The 26,352-nt window shown below is 39.0% G+C and overlaps 1 protein-coding gene across 3 annotated transcripts in view; it reads right to left on the reverse strand.

Annotated features, from left to right (window-relative positions):
* Positions 1–26,352, reverse strand: part of NDST4 (N-deacetylase and N-sulfotransferase 4) — a 155,556-nt gene that overhangs the window by 103,609 nt on the left and 25,595 nt on the right. For 2 of the 3 annotated variants that reach the window (XM_048066491.2, XM_048066487.2), the window contains exon 2: positions 6,492–6,554. The exons of the other annotated variant lie outside the window; for it this stretch is intronic. The gene's annotated coding sequence lies outside the window, so the exon portion shown is untranslated. The remainder of the gene's footprint in view (positions 1–6,491; positions 6,555–26,352) is intronic. 3 annotated transcript variants of the gene reach the window in all.

A 26,352-nucleotide genomic window follows, 5' to 3' on the forward strand; every position in this document is an offset into this window, starting at 1 on the left:
TGCCCCTTTGAAGCCACGGCGAGCCAGCGGAGCTGCTGCCGCAGATGCTCCCAGGGCAGGCCAACAGCCAAGCGGTTATGCATCCCGTTGGCAGCGTGTTTTAATTCAGATGCTAAAGTCACTCTTTGAACTTAAAGCCTTGGCTTAATAGGGTGCACCACGAGATGAATTCTACATGAAGAAGCGTGGCTGGTGATTTGCGCTGCCTCAGTATCCGTTTGCTTCGTTAGAGATTCGTTTTAAGTGGAGCATCAGGTGACTTACTGCAGTTTCTTGCCAGGGTTTGCCCTTATTAGCAATGTACAGAAATCAGTTGGCAGAATTGCTCCCACTCTTTGTGCAGCCAGAAAAGCACACCAACTCTTGGGAAAAAGGCAGCGTACAACTTGCATTTTCACTTCTCTCTCCTTGGGGTAGTACTGAGAGGCGAACTCGTCTTGCTCAGATACAAATGTGCTCCGGTGTTGTTCCCTAGGATGTCCTGCCAATCATGATATCATTTTCAAGTTCTGCTTTAGGGAAAAATATCCCCGCCCCCCCCCCAAAAAAAAAATAGGCCAGCAAGAAACAGAAATGAAATATGGGTGGAGAGAGGGCAAAATGAGGTAAATCCTATTAATGAAGTACCATATCAATGAGATACCATATTATGCTGAAATCTTTGCCACAGGATGTGCGTTTCTCTGTATCTTACCTGCAGCACAGATTCTGCATTAGCTGATGGAAATTCTGTATTAGTTAATTATTGTGTGATTTATTTCTCCCATGTATAGGTAGCTAATCTAATTGCCTAGCCCTCCTATCTCAGTAGTTCAAAAGTTGTAGATGAAACCTATTAGAGTTTTGCCCCAAACCAGTATTACCTTTCAGAAACGTGCCTTTTTGCTTTTAGATCTGTGGTGTTTTTTGTGTGTGTGTGCACGCATGAGTTTTTTTTAACTTCAGCTCCTAGTGGAAGTGTGGCTTTGTTCTGTCCAAAAATTTTGGACCTTGCACACATTACAAGACATACAAATGTTTTACTTTTCTAAGCTTAGTGATTTCACACAGACTTTCTGCATAGCTTTGTGGATGTTAGGATGTTAAGACTTTGAATCTTTTTTTTTTTTTTTTTTTTTTTAAGGGGCACCTGCATTTACAGTAAGGGCAACTGCTGAAAATTCAGCATCCTTCTCCTATTTAGGTGCCTAAATCCAGACTGGTGTTCATAGCTAGCCGAAGTACTGTACTATCACTACAATGGCTGTGTACCTATTTTTAAGGTAGTTACCTTCATAGTGCATTATAAGGAAGAAAATACAATTCTTTCACTTCTGTGCTTAGAAATGTGATATAGAGCATGCAAATACTTTCCAAATTAGTATATACTATATGGTATCTCTCTTGTTCACCTTTCTGGGCTGATATAAAATGTTCACAGAACTATTTGGGCAGCTGTTGTGTTGTTGTTACGCAGAACTTCTGTTTTCTCTGATTGCCCCCAGTTTTCTCACCTGTTATTACCGTGCTCTGGTGCCACTTCAATAGATATTCCCTACTTCTCCTCTCCAAAACTGCCTTGCAGCACGAAGGCCTCACTTCAGAATGAAGTTGGCTGCAATACATATGAATGTCCCTTTCAGCTAAAGGCATCCGTATAGTCTTTATTGAAAGAAAGATGGCTTTTGACACTTGAGTTCATAATGAGTTTAAAGAAACAAAAAATGACTATGGCTCAAAGGACCAGCTTTTCCTTGAGCTGTGGAGACGTCTTAAACTTCCCTATAATTGAACAACAGTGTGGCTTTTATTAAAAACACAGAGCAGTTCCTCAGCTGGTGTGAACTGTCGGAACATCCGTTGATTTCAGAGGAACTATGACAACTTATGAGAGTTACAGATTAGTCTCTAATTCTCCAGCAGTTTCTCAAGATATGCAGAACTTAATTACACTCACATCAAAAGTGCAAGAAACATTAAGGCATAGCTGAATGTGTTGTTTTTTTTTTTTAATATTCAAGCATACATTTCATCAAGAAAAATCTGTCATTTTTTGTTTGGTTGGTTTTGATGTGTAATTTGTTTTTTTTAAAAAAAATCTGAATAGTTTGTCTCTCACCCAAAAGGTGTTAGAGGTTTTATACACTCAGCGATGTAGGGATGAAATATAGATACTCCTGGAGCTGAGTTTCATGCATCACAACTCAGCTAAGGCATTCCTGTCTTCTCCTGGAAGTGCCTGCCTTGTTGTGGGTTATTCTTATTTCCTGCATGGCAGTGGCGATCATGCTGCAAGTAGTCCACTTAAGCATGAAGCACTGATTTGAAACAACATCTACAGCAAAAGTACTACTAAGTCTTACAAGCAAAATAAAACAGATACGCAAAAATACGAACCGGGTTCCCTGACTGCTGGCTTTTTCCAGCAATACAGCTTCTATTATCCTCCCCTGTTGATGTCTGGACACATTTCTTCTGCAAATGATAAAGGTAAATCAGCACATACCAGTTTTGTAATGACCTTTATTTTAACCTTTCATATCTTTGTGAAATAATGTCAATATCCTAGTGTGGTTTAGTTCCTGTAAGGCTTTGGATGTATTAGTTTCAGAGTGTGTGTTGATATAAACTAATATTGAAATATCTGTTAAACTAACATACATTCATTAGCATGTAGCATTAGAGCTGTTCTGCATCTCCCTAATTACATTGCTATTTTATGTCGTAAGTGCTTACTCAACTACAAAAATATAAACTCTGGTCTTTTAAGTACTGTCATCAAGATACTATCAAAGCAAAAAATGAATTTCTTCTGGTCTGCCCGAAGCCTGATCTGCATTACCACTCCCTGAGTTATCAGCTCACTTTGACATTGAGAGAATCGCTCGCATCGTGTGAGAGAGAAGCATGTCTTTGCGCATCCTTAAAATCTTTTGGGCTCTTTCCCACTGCCTTCTGTACAGGGTCTTTCCTAGGTTCAGCTTGGGCCTCAGGTTGGTAGAAAGCCCCAGTGAAGTGAATGGGGTAGGCCTGGAAGTCAGAAAAAAAGGAGACCACGTGTTCATGCAGCGGCAGAGACTGGAGGGCTAGAGAGGGTTTCTGTTCTGCTCAGCCCCCTCGTGATTTGTGTTTGCACCTGTAACACCACAGCCTTTTCTCCTTTGGTGTGCTTTAATGAAGACTGTGCTTGTGACCTCCCCACTAATCAGCAAGCCAATTGCTGTTTGTAAATCTTCACAAACACTAGACTAAAAGCAGGGCCAGTTCATCACCCACTGACTGCCTCACGCAGAAAAGTTCAGTGCTTCTGCAGCTGCCTCCACCACACTGCAAACTGTAGCAAATGTGGGCATTTGCTGATCTAGAAACTGCGATAGCGCTCCTGTTTCCCTTTTCTGTGGAAGTACAAAGGATCATTTACCATATTACTTTCTCCTATGTGAATGATGAGGGTTGCCTTTCATCAAACTGTGGGCCAGAGGTGACCACGTAGTTTCTCTCTTCCCCAGTCCTGCAGCCGAGGAAATGCAGACAGCAGAAGTGTTGTCATCCTGGTGTGCGTCAGCTCGTTGCTGTTCTCCAGCACCCAATGGCAACACAAGTTCAGGTTGGTAAAGTGACTTATTTTAATGAGTAACACATTCTGTTCAGCATTACTTTACAGCAGCTCGAGGAACTCCTCCCAAGAAGGCTGTGTAGCATTCTCTTTTGCAGTGTAGACTTCAGCAGACTTATTTACTGCTTTCTGATAGTCTCCAAAGAGAGGAGCCTCCTAGAAGGAGTGAAGTGAGTCTAACAGCAGAAGTCCCTACTCAAAGGGTTACCTCTGTCATGGACAAACCGCAAAGATTTGCACTGATTTAGGATTTCTATAAAAGAGAAACAAGCCACCTTGACTTGCAGAGCAAATGTCACAAATGAGGAACAGGTGAAAAATGCGTAATTTGAATGTGTCCAGGGATGGAAGAAACCAAGCCAAGAGATTGGGCAATGCTGTTGGTGTGGAAGGACTCTTCCCTGCTAGGCCACTCTTTTGCTAAGGTCCTTTAAGGTCTTCTGCTTTATCCCAGTCCAAACTTAGCAAGGCTATTTTTGAAAATAATGAAATTAAGTGAAGGAACCATGATGTGCTTGAAGGAAAGGTCTGTGGCTCAGCCACTGGGGAGTAATGTGGATCCTTCTTTCCTCTCCCCTTTCATTTTAAGGAGCAATTATATAAGAAATTACAGAAATATTTTGGGAAAGAAAGAAGTAATTCATTCTTCCTGCACTGTTGCAACCCTTGAGACCATGAGAACAGTTATCCTTGTATACTATCATCATTTGGTTGTCATATGCCAGCTGCATATCTGAGCCTTGGTAGATTTCTAAGTAGAGAGAGAGGGGAAAGGGGTTGTATCACTGAAGTGCATTATTTTCTGTTGGATAAATCAGCAAGTCAATACTTGAAATAAATTCTTTGAAGATCCAATGGCTAACAGCTCACGCAAGAGAACAGCACAGTGAAGTTGCAGTAGGGCTGGTAAGCTGCCTAGAGGCACGTGGTTTCTAATAAAGAGAAATCCAAAACAGCTGTTGTCAAAGCCACTATCACGGAGAAGAACATCATCCTGAAAACTAAATGACAACATACAAATGTTGTCATGCCTGAAACTAAGCATTTCTTCCATGATTATTAAAAATTAAGAAGCTCGAACTCTTGGCTTAAGGTATTAAGTGATTTTTTTGGAGTTATTTAAACTGTGGAAGGGTTCGTAAAGTAGCTTAATTAGACCATAGCTCCAATGGGAGTCCCCTTTAACATGTCTGCAGAGGCTCTTTAAATACTCTAATCCACTTCTGAATAAAAGGTGAAACTAGGAATGATACTTTCAAAGGAAAAACTACAAAGAGCATTTATCTTTCTCTTTTTACTTTTCTGTCTTTGTGATCTAGATATCAAGCTTCCATTACATTCTAAGGATGACTTTTTCCTAGGTTACCTCTCACAAGCATAGGTTTTTTTTATATACCCTAATTTAAAAGTAATAAAACTCAAAGTGAAAAAATCTGTTACTAAACCACTTTAGAACTGGTATTCTGGCATTACTGTAATAAATGGATCCTGTTGTACAGAGTATTTTGTTTCACCTCTTAGGAAATTTCTTTATTTTAGAAATCCCATGATCATTTGTTTCCTGCTTCATCTAGTCCTATAGGAGGAGCCTTATGCTTATGAGCTACTGCTGATAATGCCCCAGCTGGTGTGGGATATTGACCAGAGCCTTTGTAAATTAGTTTCTGTTCTCTTCTGTGCCTTTCTCTGCAAATCATTACCGCTCTGAGGCAAGTCCCTGGTATTCCAAGGGTCTTGGTCTTCCCTCTCTTAAGTAAATTGATTTATTCCTGGTGATTACTGGGTGCATGAATGTTCTGTACTTGAAAGGTCTCCGGAATGTGCTGTGCAGCTTTATATTTTAAAGCTGGAAAAAAAAGATGAGGAAATTGTGCTTGTCTTTAAGTGTTCAAACATATTTGCCTCCCTTAGATGAGTACCACTGTTAACTTTGTTGGTATTACTTGAGTAAGGAAAATAAGTCCTCTGGGTCCAGTGTGTTTGTGTCGCAGGAAAATAAGCTGTGCATTACAGGAAGGTTTCAGTATCATAACTTTAAAAACTGTATAGGGATCTTGGTGCCAAATGATCATGCCAGGCTCATGCCCTTATCAAACAGGAGCTCCCTAGCACCTCCAGTCTGGCAGGAGGTCTGGCTTATGCCAGTACACTGGGAGTGCTCTCTTCATCTCCCTCGAGGGCCACAACATGATATACTGAACTGCATCAGATCACAGAAGCCACCCCAAGCCATGAAACTGTGCTAAAACAGGAAGATGGAAGTATTTCCTCTAAGGTCTGTTTTTAGACTGGTGCAACTGTGCTGTGCCTTAACATTTAATACAACATACAAAGCTGACTTCTACAAAAGGAAGGCTAACACACATCAAGAAATTTTAATCTGACAAAGGAAATCAAGATCATGATTTTATATTTATATTGCACAGACTTTCTTTAGAAATGTGAAATCTCTGCAATGTCTGTACGGAGAACAGAGTTAATAAGTTAAAAAAGTGTTTTTAATGTCTAATGGCTATAGATTCATTATCCTTGAGGTAGGAATTATTTATAGATTTTCAGCACTGCTCTTCTAAATCAGGAGGGCAGCAGAAGGGATGTTTTTTTTTTTGAGAAGATGAAGTATAGTGTGGTGAGAACGGTGCACAATGATCATTGTTCTTTAAACAATTGTTTTTGGATTCAGATTCCTTTTAAACATATTTCTGTTTTCATGGGAAGAAGATAAAGGTGACTTAATTAAAATGATCAAAGGAAAACACGGATGGAGTAATCAAAACTGAGAGCACTCCAAGTGAATAAGCTCTTGATACTTGACTTAACCATTATACTTCTTTCTCACGCCTCATTCCTTCTCTTATTGTACCACTCACGCTCAATGGGTTACACTTGAACTTACCTATTTTTCTCTGTAATGATGTTCTGGAGTTATATCTTTGCTCTCTGCAAACTTCTGGGTGCTCTAGAAATAATATCCAAAATGTCATTTGCCTGTTTATGCAACTGATGCAAATACTTCATTATGTGCATTCTGGTGTTCTGTTTGTTTTTGTTTTTAATAGCAGAAAGGCATATACACTTTCAGCAGTGAGACTGAACTGAAATTACCATATATTAAAAAAAACAAACTAATAGATATATTTATTACCATATGATATGTAGGCTTGAATGAAATAGACTAAATGATAAGAGGGTAATAGATTGATTTTCCTGATAGATAAAGCTTTTATGGTAAAAAGAAAAGCATTTAAAGAAAGTAGATATTATACTAAAAATGTAAAAAGACAAAAGAACAGCAGCATGCTTCATTCAAATCTGTTACATATTATACTCCCATAGAGGGCAATATTGTATAAAAGATAGGTTTAAGCTGTGTATTAGGGATCTGCCAATTCATCTGTGTCAATATACTTTAAGGAAAGTGCTATTAAAATAAATTTGATGCTGCATTTCCCTTCAGTCAGGCTATGACTAATGCACACAATAATGCACACAAAACCACATAACAGAACCTCATTAAAGGTGAAGGAAATTAATTTTGTAGATTACCTAATTGTAGGTTAGAAAGTATAAACCATCACATTTTGGCTTAGAATTTTCTCTTCAGTAACTGAATCGTAGTAATACTCTCTTCAAGTTGGTTGAGCAAACCCATATGAAAATGCACACAGGTTTGTGTTGTCAGTCCTGGGAACAGGATTTTTAAATAGATGTGACTTGAGTACAATGAAATTGTCTGCATTTCTCTGTTGTATCTGGTACGTTTTTCCTGTGAATGCATCATCATGTTTTAATTTTCTCTTGTGGTTTTCTGGTTTTGAAGTGTTTTCAGTACGAGGCCCTCGTTTGCAGTCTTTCTCAGCTTCCTCAAAAGTTGAAGCATGGAAAGATCCATGCCCCCTTAAAATAACTGCATATATTAACTTTCTTTCCTACCCTTATTTACCTGAGTTTGAGTATGACTGAGAAGCTGCCTGTAAGTTGTTCACATTGTCTATGCTGGGTATGAGTTCATGGATAATGATGGGGGAGAGGTGAGTACCCCTTCCAGGGGAGCAGGAGCCTTGCAGCTACATCTCTACAGTTGGAAAGAGCTGTGTCACCAGTGTTTTGGGTAGTGCTGTTTCAAACAATGACACTAAAATTCATCTGGGGAAAAATCCTTTACAAATGTCCTTAAAAGATTTAAGTCAGATTAGAGATGACAGTGATTAAATCTCAAGAAGCATAAATTCCCTGATTTTGACCGACATTAGTACTGGTGAAGGCCCCCTGAATTAAACACTAACAATTATTTTTCTGAATAGTACACTGTTTACTTTCACACCTCCATTAAAAATGAAGCTTGCCTTTATGAAAAATATTTGCTTAAGACTTAGGAGTCTATTCTTGCAATTCATTGCACTTGGCTGGTCTTAGACAGAGAATGAGCTGTCTTCTTTGAAATGTGCGTAGGTCACTTAGGACCAGGTTTCTGTATTTTTCTGAATATTACCATGCAGGTCCTTCTAGGAGCAGTGCCACTGGCTGAGTTGAATACCTGAGGTGAGTATACCTCACCTGGAGGTCCTTTGATCATCCAGATGGAAAAGTCTCTTTTTTTGCTGCCTTGCTTCCTCACCCCTGCTCTTGAGCTGCTTCCAGCTAAGCTCATGGTGTGTGCTGGGGAAGGTGGACCCTTGGGTCTCGACTCGGCATGAGTGTACCGTGCAGCCGAGCTGCTGCAGGGGAAACACATCCTGCGGTCCTAGCACAGATATGCCCTCAAAAAGGACTTCAAGGAAAAGATGTTTCTCAGATTTAAACAGAGGTATCAGAATTTGGGGCTACTTCAAATTGCTCTAGAGAAAAAATGTGTGTTTTTCCCCAGATTATCTCACCTAACTTGTAGTTGTTATTTCTTTTACTTTTTTTCTTTTTATTTTTTTTTAATCTATTCCAGTAGTGGTACTGACAACAATCACTGTAAATGTTCTCACCATAGTTCACTCAGTGAGGCTTCGGTTGGTGGCACTGCTTGTTTCAGCAACTGTTTGCCATCCTAAGTGGTCCAGGGAGGCTTACAGCAGCGTTTCTCACTGCTGCTATCTCAGAAACCTTCAAGGAGTAGGAAAGGAAAGCAACCAGTGGGGACAGATACAAAAGTAGTTCTTCGGCCCATTGCATATGTTTCAGTGCTCCTACAGGGATGTGAAAAGCTCTTTCCATCTGCCAAAGAACCACAGCAAAACAAGGGAAAACATAAAGTGTATTTTAGGTATATCTGCTATGATCTCATTGGATAAAATAGCTCGTTACAGCTATGAAAACAGCTATTTGCTACTTTTCTCCAGAATTATCTAACTTTGTCAGCAAAGTGGAGCGTCTGACCTTCTTTGTGAGAGCACAGGAAAGAAAAAATCAGGAATCCTGATGCCTGTCGTGAATTGCAATGGCCCCTGATGGCCAAGTACTGGGCTGTGAGGAGGAGGCGGCAGCGGAGAAAGTGAATGGAGGGCGCAGACTGAATGCAAACTATAGCATTAGAATTGACTGTACAGAGGCAGAGCTGGGGATGGTGTGGGCTCATGTTAGGCACGCCAAGTGATATCGGGATACAGAGGAACTGCCAGGTGCAAGAGCAGTCTACTGTCAAATGCAGGGAAGGCAGCAGCTCTGAGGTAACTTCCACCAGAGAAAGTGACAAAATCTCTTAACTAGTTCAAGGAAAAGTTATAAGGGAGACTCTGTTCAGTAAATACTAATGGTATTTAGTGCTAGCAACACATAACAAAACAGCTTACAAAATGTCTCCTGTAGAACTCTATAAATAATGAAAGAGTAATGTATTAGTTTTTTCTTATTTCTGTTTTCTTATTCTTTCTTTGTCTTCATGTAACAGCTCTAAATTCCAAAGAATCCTTTTCTTCTCTAATGTTAAATGTGAAGATTAATCCTGTTCCCAATAGCTGGCGTGGAGACACCCCAGAGGTGCTATCAGGAATGACAAAAACTGTTTATCTAGAACTTGAATCTAAGTTATCAAATATTTTGGCATATGAATACAAGAATCTTTTTTCCTATATGTTAACTTCTTCATCTACGTCTCCGTCCGGGGGTCAAGATGCAGCTACAGGGGCTTCCCCTCTGCTGCCATGGGAGCCTGTGCCAGCAGCCAGCACCTGCACGGGGCCATGTGGCTCATTTTCTCTCCCCCCACTGCTTTAGGAATCTGGAAAGAGTTGGAAGGAGCAGGCTGTAGCTCTCTGTAGTAGCCAGGCTCTGAGAGCAGGTAGATTCAACAAAGGAGAAGAGTTACAGGAAACTTGTGGTTAATAGAAGGTTCCATGTTCTCTAAATTACAGTTTTCAGCTCTTAGCTAATTCATTCTTAGACAGCATTTTCCTGCACTTCTGTGCAACTCCTGTCTCATTAATTTGCATGTTCAATGCTTATTTAAAAGTGACTTAATGACACCTGGTGGCATTTGTGTCCATACATCTATACTATCCTTGCTTAGTGTAGTATAGCAGTGAAATATTTCTGTATGTTCCTTCTCTACTCTGCCCTCTTGAGGCCCCACCTGGACCAGGTTTGGGGCCTCCAGCACAAGAACAATATGGAGTGAGTCCAGAGGAGGGCAAAGAGGATGACTGGAGGGCTGGAGCACCTTTCCTATGAAGAAAGGCTGAGAGAGCTGGGAATGTTCAGTCTGAAGAAGAGAAGGCTCCAGGGAGACCTGATTGCAGCCTTTCAGTACTTAAAGAGGTCTTATAAAAAAGATGGAGAAGGACTCTTTACTCAGATAGTTAATGACAGGACAAGGGGGAATGGCCTTAAACTAAAAGAGGATAGATTTAAACTAGACATTAGGAGGAAATTCTTCACTGTAAGGGTAGTGAGGCACTGGCACAGGTTGCCCGGAGAAGCTGTGGATGTCCCATCCCTGGAGGTGTTCAAGGCCAGGTTGGATGGGGCCTTGGCCAACCTGGCCTAGAGGGTGGCATCCCTGCCTATGGCAGGGGGATTGGAGTTAAATGATCTTTATGGTCCCTTCCAACCCGAGCCATTCTATGATTCTATGAATGCTGCATCACATCTTGGAGATGAATAATTTATATGTCCCTGGCAGAGCTATTGTCAATCTCTGTTTAAATAACATCCTTGTTTTCAACTCTTATAGATGCAATAGAAAAAATTAGTATTTCTGATCTTTCTTTCTCTATTGGGAAATACAAGAATACTTTAGATTAAAAATTACAATTCAAAAATGTACTCCAGTAAGTATGGTTGGTGCTTTCTAGAATGATGTGTCTTTGTGGTCACATAGACTACTGAAAGGGGGGTATGAGAAAGAAGGAAGCTTAATATTTGCTTTGCAAGTATAATTTCTATTCTATTTAGGGCTAAATTCAGGCCTGTCATTTCAAAAACAGTCACAATAATGGAACTGTATCCAATTGCAATGGATTTGGACATGGCATTAACAGAAATACACCTTACCACGAAGTAACATGTAGCTCTCGTCATGTGGGAGAAAAAGAACAACTTCTTTACGTATAAAATCTCTCAATTTCCATTTTCTTTCTTTCTTTACTCCTGGCTGGCTAAACGTGAAATGGATCAAAAAGGGTCAGCTGTTTTTTGGTTTCAGATTCTGCTTTAATGGAGTCAAGTCAATCTTCCCCTCCTGCTTTGGGTTGTGCTGTAGTCACTTTATGAACCTCTTTCCTTTTTCCCTCTTCTAAGAGTTATCTAGAAAATGTGATGATCTGAGAAAATCCCAAAGGCTAAATAAATGTATGAAATTGTTCTCTTTCTGACAGAAGTTGGATTTTACTAAATTCCAGCTAAACAAAGCATACGTTCTTTCCAAGATAGATTTAATTTGAAAAATAAATAAAAAATAAATCTTACATTAGGAAACTCCAGCTTTAACTATAGAACTGTCTCTAATACACTTTTGAAAAAAAAAATTAACACTTCACTATTTAGCAGCACATTATTCAATAATCAATAATTCTTCAACAATGCTGTTGTTTTAATTGTTGTCATTATTTTACTGCAAATAAGTCATTAGTAAAGATATTCCAATACAAACTCTTCATGGAAAATAAAGACGTGTCAATAACATGTTTTGAAAAATTGTGTAAGTAAGTCATAAAGAAGAGCACTAATTATGGCAGTGGGTCTATCTTCCACTAGGCATGAGTGAGGCATGGAGTAAGGATAGTAGTATTTTCTTCAGAGCTCTGCTCTGCTTAACTACAACCAATCTGTGTAACGTCTGGGCTTTGGATATCCCCACCATAACATGGACATAAGAATTTTAGGTCCATTTTATAGCTCCATAATCTTAAAGGCTTTGCACAGCTTGGTGTGAGGTATTACAGCACTACTTCCACAACAACTGAAACGCTGCCAACAGAATTGGAGTTGGAAGAGGCAAAAAGAAAGAGAGATTGAGTTAGAAATGGGAAAAATATATAGCAAAATGTGTCCTAGAATCTTAGTCATGCAAAAGATTCATTTAAGTTTTAAGGTGTTTCCCCCTCTCCCTCTCTCCTCATTTTGACTTGCTGTTCATGGAAAATCAGGGCTGGAAAAAAAAAGAAGGGAGGGAAAGCCTAATATTTGTATTTATGGTGTAAGAATAGAGAATTATGTTTATTCCATGTGAGTCTGAGGTCAGAAGCTCATTTTGGGCCATTCCAAAAGTTCTCTGTCCTGCCAGAGGATGAAAACCATTTGTTCCCCACAGCTTTTGCCGGACCGGTAAGCTGGGCTGTGCAGAGGCAGCAGTGGAGGGAGACATTAGGGGGCGACAGCCCCAGAGAAACTCTGGGCACCCCTCATTCCAAAGGGGGCTCCACGGGTGGTGGGGAAATCGCACAGGGTCAAGCATGGCAAGCTGGCAGCTGTTCAGCCACTCATCCAAAATACTGGTGGTTGGAAGCCATCCAGGTCGTAGACACGGGAAGCCATCACGTTAATGATTGGGAGGGCTATTCAGTCATTTCCTTCCTTTTTATCCTGATCTTTGTCTTCTATGGGCACTGCAATGTGTCTGACAGAGATCCAGCTTCCATGAACAAGTCCCTTCAGCCTTTCACATGCCCTCATTAACAAGGAGCATAGAGGAGGCCAAAAATCACACAATTTGAGAACAGAAACATCAAGATACTTTAAATGTATTGGAAACAAGCCAACACAATTGTAAAATCTGAATAGGCATATTTGAAACTGTTTTTTTCCAGTATATGTTTAAGGGCCTTCTAGAGTATGTTTGGGAGGCTCACAGCTTGGAAGGCAGATTGGGTGAAAAGATCACTTGTCATTAACTGGAGTGGACATAGTGAGATTCTGCTTTGGTAGAAATTGTTTAGTTTCAGGGTAAAACAGTCAGAGGGTGCACCTGGTGTGGTATACTCTACAATTCAAAGGTCTTGCATGACTGTTACAGTTAATATATCAGCAGGAAAGCTTACCCTAATTAAAAATGTAATAGAGAATGCAAAAGTATTTAGGGTTTACTAAACTAAGATTCAAAAAAAGAAAATGGTAAAAAGTCATCTTCATTGACTTGTTCTACACTACTTTTCTTGTTATGTGGCCATGTAGGCTTGCACAGAGTAGATGTTACTAGAAGGGCATGCTATTAAAGTCAGCATTTCACATCCACTTTTCCAGACACCAAGAACTTGTAAAACAAAGATGCAAATCCAAGGTGAGTCACAGCCTTGCACTCAGTCTGGGTAAACGGGCAAAGCCAGCAACATGCCAAAACACTGAACTCTCTCAGTACCTCAGCTGTCGACAGGGTTCACTTTCTTGTGCAGACAGGACAAACAGCCTAACAAGGGATTTAAAAAATCACAGGGATTATTGCTTGGATTTATTTAATGTGATCACTAAAATTTTCCCGAGTCAGCAGCCAAAAATAAGCTCATTTCTGTGCCCATCACAGTAATCAATTCTGTATCATATCAAAAAACACTTCTATTTCAAGGAAATGCTAATTTCTTTTAAAAGCAAAATGACTTCCTCATCGTTCAAAATTCTGCCTACTGTTTGCAGATGACCAAAGAATATCCCCAGAAAACAGGCGTACTTAATTGTAATTCAGAACTGCCACACAGCTTCCTGTGCTGAAAGAACGAGCAAACAGTCAGCTGAAATAAAAACAGGTGTTTCAAACCCAGCAAGAAGATATGAACATGAAAGCCCTGCTGTTAGAAAGCAAAAAGCTAATTTTCTCAGTGTTTAAACTTACTTTTTTGTGGTTGCTACGCTACTGTCTCTGCACCTACTTTATGGCACTTTGAACTGTAGCAAAAAAAAAAAAAAGCCTTTTTTTGAAAAACAAAACCAAAAACGAAAAACAGACCTGAACTGAAAACAAATGTGAGACCATCCTGTAAAGTTTTTATAGCATGTAAAACGTGAGATTCAGCAATATTTACATTAGTCAGTTTGAGGAATCATCTCACCATTTGCTTGCCAGCCCACTGGACCATTTCTATTTTTCCAATGCTTTTAAAGTATTATTATTTTATATATATATATATATATTTACTAAGCGTATACCATCAGTATTAGCATTACTTGTTTCAGGATATAAACAAGTTGCAGCTACTGATAACAGTAATAGCTGTCATGCACTTTAATATACATGAAAACAGATTTAACTCTCAGTAAAAATAAAATTTGCATAATAGGAAAAAATAGCCTGCATTCAGATGATATATCACAAGAGCGCTAGGCAAGTACTCTGGCATTCAGAAAGCGGGAAGTCAATGCTAGGCAAATGGTCTAAAGATATTCAAAAGCTTTAATAAGCATATTGGTGAGATAAGAAAGATGGGAAAGAAAAGAAAAGAACACCCTTTGGAAAACCAGGAAATAGAGTCAGCTATGAGCATGAAATTGTAATGATAGATTCCTTTCAAGGACACATTTCCAATAACCCATTTAGGGAAAATAAAACGAATATTAAAACAGAAGGAGGGGGAATTGCTTATGAGATGATGAATTGTAGATGTGGGGGCGAGGACAGCAACAGGCTGAGGTGCTGGGGCTGGCAAGGACTTAGAGTGCAGGGCACAAAGCTCACGTCCAGCCCTGGCGCATCTCTGTGCCCAGTTCAGCCGGGTCATGAAGCATGGCGCAGCTCCGGTGCTGGTGGCACTCTGATGGATCACGTCCACCTCCTCTCAGAGCACACCAGGACATAACCACGGGCTCAGGCCCTAACACAGGGGAGCAGAGGAAACCTTATTGTTTAATGCCTGTGCAGCTAAATAGAGAAAACATGAAGCATTACTATGCAATGCCAAATAGCAAAGAGGTAGTCCTCATATACCTTATTTCATCCCGGATTGATTGTTTCTGTGAAGAGAAAATAAAGCAAATTGCATACTGATAGATACGTCTTGCCTCTCTCAAACCGCCTTTAAAGAACCACTCTTCAGGGGGAAATTGTCATGCTGAAAATGCTTTCTCTTTTTTCTGCCTTTTTTACACACCTGTGTGTATACCACCCATGCTTGCACTTGGGATTGCTAATTCCTCTTTGTGCCTTTGCAAGTTGTCTTCCACATGACTCCTTGTTTTATCAAGTGAATTTACTATTTATCATATGGCTGTCAATTCCATACCCCCTTATTGAAGCAATAAGGAAAGGTTGTACTTGTCTATAAATATGTAACTCTACTAATGGTAAAGATAGCGAGGAATTATCGAGTACTTAAAAGGTGTAATGGACTGTAACTAGAAAAAATAAAATTCATCTTACGCATTAGGTAAAAAAGTTAAGGTCAGTCCTACAATGGAATAATTTATCTAGAGAAAGTTGTTGTGGAACCATAACTGCAGAGGTGGTCATGTGAATATTAGATATGTTACGTGACAAAGTAGAGAGGTATAGAAAAAGAAAGCTGTAGTAAATATTCTGTAGAGAACAATAATGCACTGATGAGCAGCCAGAGGGGAGAGCCCAGTATTTCTTTTCCATACTTGCTGTTTAAGATTCTGCTCCTGTGACACCAGCAGTTTTTAATAGCAATGGGAAGGGAGGCAGAACAAGATGATCTAGGAGGCCCTTTCAGCTTTAACATCTACAGGATTCATTCAGCTCACTCTTGGCACAGGAGTGAGCTCACCCTGCTCTGATTTATATAACCAAAGTTTTTATTTTCATACTCTTGCATGGAGGGGAAAAATATTACAGCCTGACAAGAACTTTCAAAAGTTACTTGCTACTTGAAGAAGTGCGTTCTTGCTGTTGTCACACGGTATTGCTTATTTTCTGCCCACTGGCCATGAGCGCATTAAACACTCTCTAATGGTAGCACCAGTAATAAATAATTATTGTAAGCTGTAATATATGCTGTGCACAGACTTTTAGCAATCATAAAGATTACTTTCTGTACTGTCAGATTTCTGTACGGTAGAATTACAAGGATTTATTGTACTGAAAAGAAAAAGCTGTCTGCTGATAAGATCACATATCAAAAATATGCAAAAAAGTTCCTGTTGCATTTGGCTAAGGCAGAGGCTGCGTTCATTTTCTGCATCCTAATCTGGAGACCCAAAAAGTGTAGCCTCACCAATCTGATTTTCTTGCCTTCAGTCACATAGGACCATCATCTACTTATTCCATTCATACAGTGCAAGGAGGCGAGGAGTAATTTTATGTAGGATCAGAGCGTGCTTTGAACTAAGATTGGTGTGCAGTCTTGGTCATTTGATCATCTCTGGAGAACCTTGAAAAAGTCAGGCAGAAATAAAAGCTGGCCTCTCTCTGTTACTCCCAATAAGTGAGCCAAATGAGGAAGGGAGTGGGAGGTGGAAAAAAGGGCAGTGCGTCCCTCAGCCTTTCCTTGCACAGCTTTGTGGAGTACGCACACTTCCCAAGGGTGAATCCTTTACCTAGATGTTCACAGGAAAAATTTTTCCTGGGGGGTAAAAAGCATATGTTCTAATCCAGACTTTAGCAAAATAAGTGGAGTGGACAGATTTCAGCAATATAAATGGAATGGATGATTTTCCTCCTCTTTTACTTTTAAGAGTGCCATATCTGGAAAAAGTAGAGGTTTGGTTACTAGGGGAGACATACCATCAGGTGATCTAAGTAGTCACTGCTTCATTGACTGTCCTTTATGAAAAGGGAGGGTATGCCCCAGGGATTTTGATCACCCCACGCTTTCCAGACTTTCCCTGAGAACACTGAACAGCAATTATGTGTCCAGTGCAGATAGACACATCCAAGATGTTCAATTTCCAGCAACTGCAAGGCAGCAGGTGTGGATAAATGTTGTTATTTTCTGTTTATTTCTTGATTTCAGCCTTTATTTTTCCCCAAAGAACTTTCTTTTGTGCTTTGTTTTCCTCAATGATGCACAGCATTTTGTAAGCTTTATCTGCACAGCACATACCAGACATACTGCTCCATTTTGTAACACCAAAATATTTCTCCCCTCTTTAAAGCATAGATAGTCAAGAACGCATACACCACAAAATTTGTGGGGTCCTTACATAGTGGCCTTTATATCTTCTCTCTTCCACTTCTCTCTACTCATTAAACTCTGTGCTGGTTTATTACTCTGTTATACATCCCTTTCAAGTTTATGCAGCTTTCTCAGATTTCTTCCCAAGCGTCCTGTAGAAAAACCCAGACAAATACATCTCAGACTTAATTTCTTCCATAGCTAACTAAACACCCATACTTGGAACTCCTTTTTCACATTTGCCTTTTCCCCTGTTCTCGACCCCAGGTTGTAAGGTTGCTGTTTTCCAGCTGACCTAACTGTCTTCTGACCTCTCCATTCCCACGTCCTCCCTCTCCCCAAACCTTTAGTGTTAATGAATGTGGGCAGGTGATCTCATGACAGCCTCTCTTTATAATTATACCTTGAGGTTTCTCTGGAAGCAAGACCACTACTTGTGTGCTGCTCTTGAAGAAAATGCCTTCCTGCCTAGAGCAATGTATAGGTAATGAATTAGCAGTGAAATGTTGCCACAGGGAGGGATGCTGGTGCGCTGGCCTGAGGAGGCTACATACGAGTCAATTCCTTCTCCCTGGAAGCCAGACTCCTCTCCTTTGGAGATGCTGGTGCTTAAGATTTAAGAAATTGAAGAACTGGTCAATCGTGCAACAAAGGAATACAAATGAGGGACAAATAGAGCAGCTGCCAAGTCTGCATTGCAACAGGATGCGTAAGCAGAGACGTTGTCAAGCCTTTTTGGGGAGATGAACATTTAAAGTCATGGCAGATTCAGTAAATTGCCTTTGTAATCTCTAATTTTACAAGGTTTTAAAAGTCTTATTTTCTGAAATAGTAAAATTTCAAATGGAGTATCATCTCTCCCATTTCGCCACTTTTCCTTTGAATTTGTTTTGAGGCCATAAGCTTTTCTCTCGTCATTGACTATTGTTAGGTACTTCGCTAAAGCTATCAACACAGCATCTCTGTGACAGAACAACCATGCCACCGGCTAAAACATTACCACAATTAGCTGCATTATACGCGATGCTACCATGCTACATAAAGTGGCAGCTGCCACTCAAAGCCCATCGCTGAGAAGAGCCTGAGGACTGGGCTGCAGTCTGCTGCTCTGCCCACTGGCCTCGGCTTCCAGAGTGCTCTTCCCTGGGCTGAAAGCCTGGCTGAGATTCTAGCGCATACGACAGCTGAACGCAGCCTACTCGTTCAGGCTCGGTGCAGGTCAGAAAACTTGCCAAAATGTCCACAGTGACATGACAAGGGAGTTGAAGGGGGCAGATATGACAGCTTACATGTGCGTGTTCCATAACTGCGGTCTCTGCAAGTAGGTGTAAATTGCCTACATTTTAAGAACACTTTCTTGTTTTCATTGACGTGCCAGTGAATTTCTGGCAGTTTTCTCAAACATGATAATTTTACAAAAAAAAAAAAAAAAGGCCCTTCAAGGGAACTCACACATCAAATGCAGCCTAATGCAGTGTTTAAAAATCCATTTGGCCTTTATCATCCTTTTTGTTCTGTGCCATGGTGCGTGTCCTGAGAACAATGGTCATATTTATGGAGCAGCAGTCCTGGCAAATGTAACTAATGCCTGATTTAATCATGTTACACATTGTGTCGTCCCCTCCACCCTTAATTCTGTATTGCATCCCTCTAGGCATGAAGCACAGCATCTTGTTTGCTGGTTCTGACTCAGTGCTGAAATGAGCTTGCAGTCCTCACAGGTTTTTCTTTCGCTGCTCCTCAGACCTCTTCCTCTGTCATCCTGCCTTCAACAGTAACACATATGGCGAGGGTTTGAGTTTTTGTTCCTAGGCCTATTTTACATTACTCCACACCACAGGAAATGTGCCCAGGCCAGGCCCATCAAGTTATGAAAATCCTTCTGAATCTCACGGTGTTGTTCCTATTTTTCTTCGTGATAACTCGGTCTAATTTTGAATTAAGTCAAAATCTTGTCTTCACTACAATCATCTCAGCAAGGAGCAGCAAATAAGGAATGAACAAGGCTCCAGGACTGTGGGGCATCCTGTACAACCTGAGACCCAAGCATCTAACCTTTTATAAACACAGAGCGAGTGTGAAGTACTAATGATACATTGGGCACAGAAAACAGGCACCAGCAGGGGAATTTTTTACCTGCATTATTCCGACAGAGCTTTTGAAAATAATTATGCCTTTTTTCTACCATTTCAATAGGCCCTCACGCCTACTGTATTATAGCTGTGCAATTCCATGTATGAAATCACTAATTAAAACGTACTCACGGCAAGGTTATTTATTGAAATGGAGTAGCTGGGGTGGACACAGACCACTCTCGAGGCTACATTAGCCTTTCAGCTATCAATAAAGCACAAAGGAGGGAGAGGAGAAAAAGAAAAAGAAAAGATCAGGATTCCAAATTATTCTGCTTTACTTGCATAGTTGAAGAATTATGGATGAGAGAATGGTGGTTTACTGCCATACCACAACGCTATTTGGTGGGATATTTCGCCTTTCTGTCAGCTACCCGCAATCGCGTGCATCCTGAAAGTTTCAAAATGGAAGGAAAGGTAGAAAGGAAAAAAGTAGAAACAACATTGAAAAACATTAATCTGGGAAGCTGCTGCTGTCCCAGATGTCAGAGGGAGCAGTCGCACTGAAAGCTGCCAGAGGACACATCAATTTGGTGTGTTCCTTCATCTGAGCACAGCATGTGCTCGCAAGTGGGAAACCAGTGTGAAAGAGAAAGGAGAGGATTACAGTTACAGGTGAATTGCCTCTCTGGGATGAACCTGTCCTTGCAGTTGTCAGATGTGATTTCCTGTGCCAGCCCTGGTGAATGTGACCCTTGCACTTTTCCTGTATAAACCTGTCTTCTAAATTGATGGAGGATATTTCATCTTCCTCGCCCTCCATCACCGAGCTGTTTCATATTTGGGCCAAATGAGTTAGTTCATCCTGTGGGAGTACGAGCTAGGCAATGAACATTAGTCAAAACAGAACCATTTTAAGCAACAATTGCAGAACTGTTACAGCAATTAAATTTGGGATTGTGAATGCGAGCATCAGCACTCTGATTTTCTGCATACAATCAGGAAGCAACCCATATTGAGAGCACCAAATGTTCAATCAAAATGTTCTTCATGTTGAGTACTGGTTGCTTATGAATAATCTGAAATCCAAGGAATTATACATTTTATCCGCAAATAATGCTGAATACCAACTATCTAACTTCAAATAGAGATCCCCACTGTCTTCTGCAAAGAGCCTGGAAATACTAAGATCCATAACGTGTTTTATCAGTTGTGTAACTTGCTGCTGTGCTTGGTACAGCTCACATATGAAGAAAGTCAAATTTGTTTGTTAGTTTTGCTAGTTTTTGTGTGTCACATGCTCCCCACAGGCAGGCTGAGCATATAAAAAAAAATTACTCCCAATATATCTGTGAAAAAAGGTACTTGTTAGTTAAGATTGCAAAACCTCATCTTTGTCATTCTCCATTAGAAATTAAGTAGCATAGAGATGCCTCAAGTTTCAAGACAATTACGGTTTTGATTCCTCAACTTAAAGCTCTTTCAAAGTAACAGGTTTTGTAGAAGCGGACGCTCAGCTTTTTGAAAGGCATCTACAACATTTCACAAATTAGGAATCACAACTTCTGGAACTCAGAAACATCACTTGCTGCAAACTGTCTCAGATTCTGTAAAACGAATGTGAACGTATCCTTGCAGTGAGGATAATGCTGAGTGTCACTGAGAAAGGTTATGTTTTCATTATAGGGGTCTCTTCTGTTACATTTGGCTTTCCTTGGGAAACTCATTACTGGACTGTTTATTTAGAGTAGTACACATTAAGATCTATTACCCCACTCAACCTATAGATATCATTGCCCTAGAGGGAATTTACTCATAAATTTTTCTAGCAGATAATGGGAGCAAAATAAAACTGTTTCTATATAAGGGCAACTCTAGCTTTAATTCCAGGCAGGGACACAGCTGCAACTCTGCTGATTTTGTAATTTAAGCTGCACTGGTATTTTTGACCAACCTTATACTTAGAGAATGAGGTGGAAGGGTTCCCTGATAGCTCACAGCTCCAGCATTTAGTCAAGCTGTTAATCCAAACCTTCAGTGCTTTCGCAGGACGCATTTTAACACCCTTTACAGCATAGTCTCCTTTGCATGTGTGTTTTCAGCTTCCATAATTACTCTCTTATATAAAGGTCTCTAAAAATGGATAAAAATTACTCTGTGGTCATATTGATTATCTCCTCTGGCCTCAAATACAATCCACTAAATATTGGCCTTCCATTTCATCTTGTTATGGCAAATAAATTTGTGACAGTCACTACAAAATTGTTTTGGAGACTTCAAACACATTTAACATAAGAATAATGTTTTTACAGTGCCTGACACTTGCCTTGGTTGAGTTCAAACAGGCAGTCACTTTTTTTACATTTTATATGATTGTTTCTTTAAAGTATTTTCGCAGGCACTTAAAATTTAACAAAATGTTTTTTTTCTTTTTTTTATTATTATTTTTTTTAACCTCTAAATTTCAAGTGATACAAAGATTGAACTGAAATCCTCTGGATTACATGCATGTCTAAAACATGGTATGTTGTACTTTTGAACAGGCTAAGAAAAGACTTGGAATCAAATATCAAATGTGTTTGTTCTTTATTTTCTGAGAAGTGATAGCACATTTCTTCTTCATAATTTTATATTTTGTTTTACCAAACATTAATAAATGCCTGTTCCAGCAGTCTGATCCCATGTTAACAAATCAATGCACCTGAATACAAAGATCTGTGGACATGAATAAAATCAAAGTCACCTAAAATGACACCTGAAAAGCTGTTCCTGGAGGATTTGTATCTACACTTAGGATTGTGCACATCCATTTAGCAGGTAAACAGGCATTTCCAGGGATACTTTAATACCCTATTATTCTGCAAAATCTAATGCTACAGCACTTTTATGGATGAAGTGCAGAGTACTTGTTAATTTTTTTCCTAGATGCTTATATAAAATTTTCAAAATGTCAGGGAATATATATATAATATTCAATCATGTGATATTAAAGTTGGTGCAATGCTTACAGGAAAGACTATAGGTATACATCTGAGAGTGTCATTTTCCACTCAACTTTATTTATTGGCACATAGCAAACTATTTTTTCCTCTCTGTTTCCTTTTCTCCCTCTTTTTCATTATTTTTTTTATTGGGTATTAATTTGCTCTCTCGTGCCTGAACACATTTGGTCTGTCTACCTATCCACTATTCTTGCTGTGAGTATGTTCTTAATTAGTGTTCAAAAATGTAGATTTTGCCATCTAATTATGATGTAGTAGGTGTAGAGGACTGAAGAAAAACCGTACTAAAGGGGCATAATTATATTCAAAGGAAACAAAAGAAAAAATGAAACTTCAAATGTTTTTGCTTCCCATTAGGTTTTACCATTGATTTCTGCATTAGCTCATTCACAGTATTTTTGAGTTTAAATTCTGTTGTCCATTATAACTAGGGAGCTTTAGACCTCAATTCAGCAAAACAAGTCTGCTTAAATGTTTAAATTTAAGCATGTGCTTAATTTTGCCCTTCAGCTAGAATTTTAATACTGTTTTAGAGCTTTATGAGAACAGAATATATGCCTTAGTTTCGATTCTCTCATTGCTTTTCCTGGACTGAATGAAATAATTTTGATAATGTCATCTCTAAAAAAAATAATAATAGTAATAAGAAAAGAAAAGAAAAGAAAAGAAAAGAAAAGAAAAGAAAAGAAAAGAAAAGAAAAGAAAAGAAAAGAAAAGAAAAGAAAAGAAAAGAAAAGAAAAGAAAAGAAAAGAAAAGAAAAGAAAAGAAAAGAAAAGAAAAAAAAAAAAGAAAAGAAAAGAAAAGAAAAAGAAAAGAAAAAAGAAAAGAAAAAAAAGAAAAGTAAAAAAAAAGAAAAGAAAGGAAAGGAAAGGAAAAGAAAAGAAAAGAAAAGAAAAGAAAAGAAAAGAAAAGAAAAGAAAAGAAAAGAAAAGAAAAGAAAAGAAAAGAAAAGAAAAGAAAAGAAAAGAAAAGAAAAGAAAAGAAAAGAAAAGAAAAGAAAAGAAAAGAAAAGAAAAGAAAAGAAAAGAAAAGAAAAGAAAAGAAAAAAAGAAAAGAAAAAAGAAAAGAAAAATACAACAGCAAACAAAAAAACCATATGTAGCAATATTTTGCTTTGGGAGTTGCTTTGGGAGTTTTCACACAACTGTGGTTAATAGTTGCGGTTATATCAGATAAAGGAGATAACTGCTCAAGCTGAAGAATGAATGGCATCTACAATGAATTAGAAATCTTGAATACAGACGAATAAAAATTAGTAATAGCTTATTGCAAAATGTATAAAATAGACCTCAGAAAGCTGTATTGGTATATATGGTACCTGGAGTTATTTTACTGAAGCTGAAACATACAACTTGGCAGATCAGTAATTTATGTTGAAAGGTACGCTACTTTTGTTAGCGTACCTTGAGTAGTCGGGTTAAATGGATTCCTTCTGTAACTCATCATCAGAAGAGTACTGAGGGTAAGAAAGAATGTCACTGGAATCTTACAGAAATCTAAAAAAAGAGATAAGGAAAACTTAATCCTGCCATAATGTTTTATCCACAGTCACCAGCATTATGTGCTGTTGGTAGATCTCCATTAGCAACACTGTTGCCTGACCTTTGCCAGCAAGCTGAGCAAAGCTAACACTGACATCCTTGGGTCATGCCTAATTGCAGACTAATTGCAGTGCAAGAAAGCCACTCACTTCAATTGTTTTTAGCATGAGATTTTAAAAGTCTGTAAATTAATATGATAATACTGGCTCAAATTTTCTGATGTCAAGAATTTCTCCAAGCACTTAAATGAAAAAGAGCTAGTAGTCTGAATTTCTAAAGCAGAAAACTGAAAGAGAGTGAACGAGGACACCTTTCTTTAGTCTACCACTCCCGTTTTCATGATTTTTATGGTATGGCCCAAGCAAATGCTAGAGACTTCTACTGTGTTAACACCAGTTGCCTCACACAAATGCAGATAACCAAAACGTGAATTGAGTAGACAATGCATTTCCTTTCATCATGACATTTTCTTCATAAAGCCCCCAAAGCAAAGCCCAAGTGTAACTAGTTACCCATAGAAAAAGAAGAAATCTGACCCCACCGTGTTCTTCAATAAAAGACACAAAGCCATAACAAGAACTGTGACTGGAATCTGGGGCTTGCAAAATTCAAATGCAAGGTATTGAATATATGTGTAAGATTCCAAACAATCATTCATTTGACTTGCTCACAGATGGATAAAGTAACTTCCCCACTGCTTAATGTCTGATTCAGATGATATTTGCAAGGGTGCACTTTACCGAAGCTATTGATCTCAGTGCCAAATTAATATGTTATACAGGAGCTAATACAATTTTGTCATAATGGTTCCTGTTGCTTGAAGATCCGTAGACCCATGACTGCACTCTAAAGGAAGATATGCAGTGTTTTTCAAAGTGATTAGGTGACACAGTTGCAATGTCATTCTATTTCAGCAGAAACCATGTTGCAGAAGAATTGCATTATTTACCAGACGAAAAAATAGTACCCTCCCCAAAATGCTGCTTGAGTTAGTTTTGTGATGTTTATGTTCTAGTTGTAGTAATGAAAAGTATGAAAAATAAGAACAGTCAGACCTTCTGAGTAAAATTAGAAATGAGACTCATTCTGAAGCATATGAATAATTTAAAATGAAAAAAATCTGTATTTCTGGAAGCGTGATTACTGACATCACTCATATCTAGAAGAGAAAGGATGTGGCACTGGTAGATGGATTACCCCTTCAATTTCCTCCCCAGGGAAGGAATGAACAAGGCAGTACTGAAAATTTCTTGGTAAGGAAGGTTCCTGTCTAGATTTCTGGAGAAAGTAAGCCCACTTATTATCTTAGACAGATCTAAATTTTTGAACACCTTTCTGCACAAACCATAGGGCTGCATCTAAATCTGGTCTGGCAGCTGAAGTTTAGTTTCAGGTTTGTAGAGCTGGCTGTATCCAAGTATATCCACAAAGGTTTGAGGGGCAGAGTTCAAGCATGAACCAGAGTCTGTTCCCTGAGGTGCCCAGAAAGCCACTTCATTTGTCCCTGGAATGAGGCCATAAGCCTGAACAGGAGCTGTATGGACACCTGGTGATTTAACCCTCAGCCAGAACTCTAGTCCCGAGTTCTCCAGACAGTAGACATGGAGATCCTATTCTGATCCTCTTGAAATGCATGTATCCATTTCTAAGTATTGCAGAACATCGAAAATAGCGCAGGAGGCTGCAGTAGCATTAGGGCATTGTAACCACGTAAAACAAGTGGAAATAAACTCTGCTTAAAGCAATACTAAAAGAGCATGGCCTATACCGAATTCTAATTTGGAGTAGGGGAATGTGCTCTAACACTGCAAGAAAGTAGAAAGATAGAAGCAAAAGGGGAAAGTGTCTGTGGTTTACTGGCTGCTATGCCTAAATATATATTTTGGTTAATTTTTAATTTGATATTTGGAGAAGAAATGTTCTGAGCATTTAACTAGGTAAACCCTACACGAATCCAGGTGGTAGCTGGATTTCAGTCTGGATGTGATGAAAGATGTATATTTAGTTTTCCAGAGTAGGCTGGAATGTGATTTCTTCCATAAAGAAACATATTTAATGTGGGTGCTGACAGAAACATAAGTACAATTGATGCTGCCAACTTACCACCCAACAAAAGCAGAAAGTTACCCACACAGAACAAGCCTGCTGCTTTGACTCATTTGAGAAAAATGAATCTTTTTATTACCCAGATACTAAGGCTAACAGAAAAAAATAACAAATGTGTTTTGTTTTGATTTTATCTGTCTGGGTCTAAAGCTGTTGTTTAAACAACATAACCTTCCACACAGTATGTCTGAGAAATGAAAATTTGGTTATTTAGTCACTGATGTAGAAGCATGCACAATGTAGAAAGTTTCCCTGTGCTTAGATGCAAGTGTTGAGTTACATTCACTTCAGAAGCACAGATGAGCCCTGGCTTAGACATCATAAACAAGGCATAATAATAGAGTTACACTGAGATGGAAAGATTATCATGTAGCATTTTTCATAAAGATTAGTCTATACTATGTGTGCAGCTAACAGCTTTGGTAATTTATAGATCTGTAACATTGAAGGCTATTGACTCAGCCTTTCTGTTGGCTGGTGTTTCTATTGCTGACTTGCCCTCAGAAATAAAAGTTCTGCCAAGTTTACATAGAAATGACTTGCTATATTGT

Source organism: Anser cygnoides, chromosome 4 (assembly GCF_040182565.1).
Source record: "Anser cygnoides isolate HZ-2024a breed goose chromosome 4, Taihu_goose_T2T_genome, whole genome shotgun sequence".
In the NCBI taxonomy this organism is placed as follows: domain Eukaryota; kingdom Metazoa; phylum Chordata; class Aves; order Anseriformes; family Anatidae; genus Anser; species Anser cygnoides.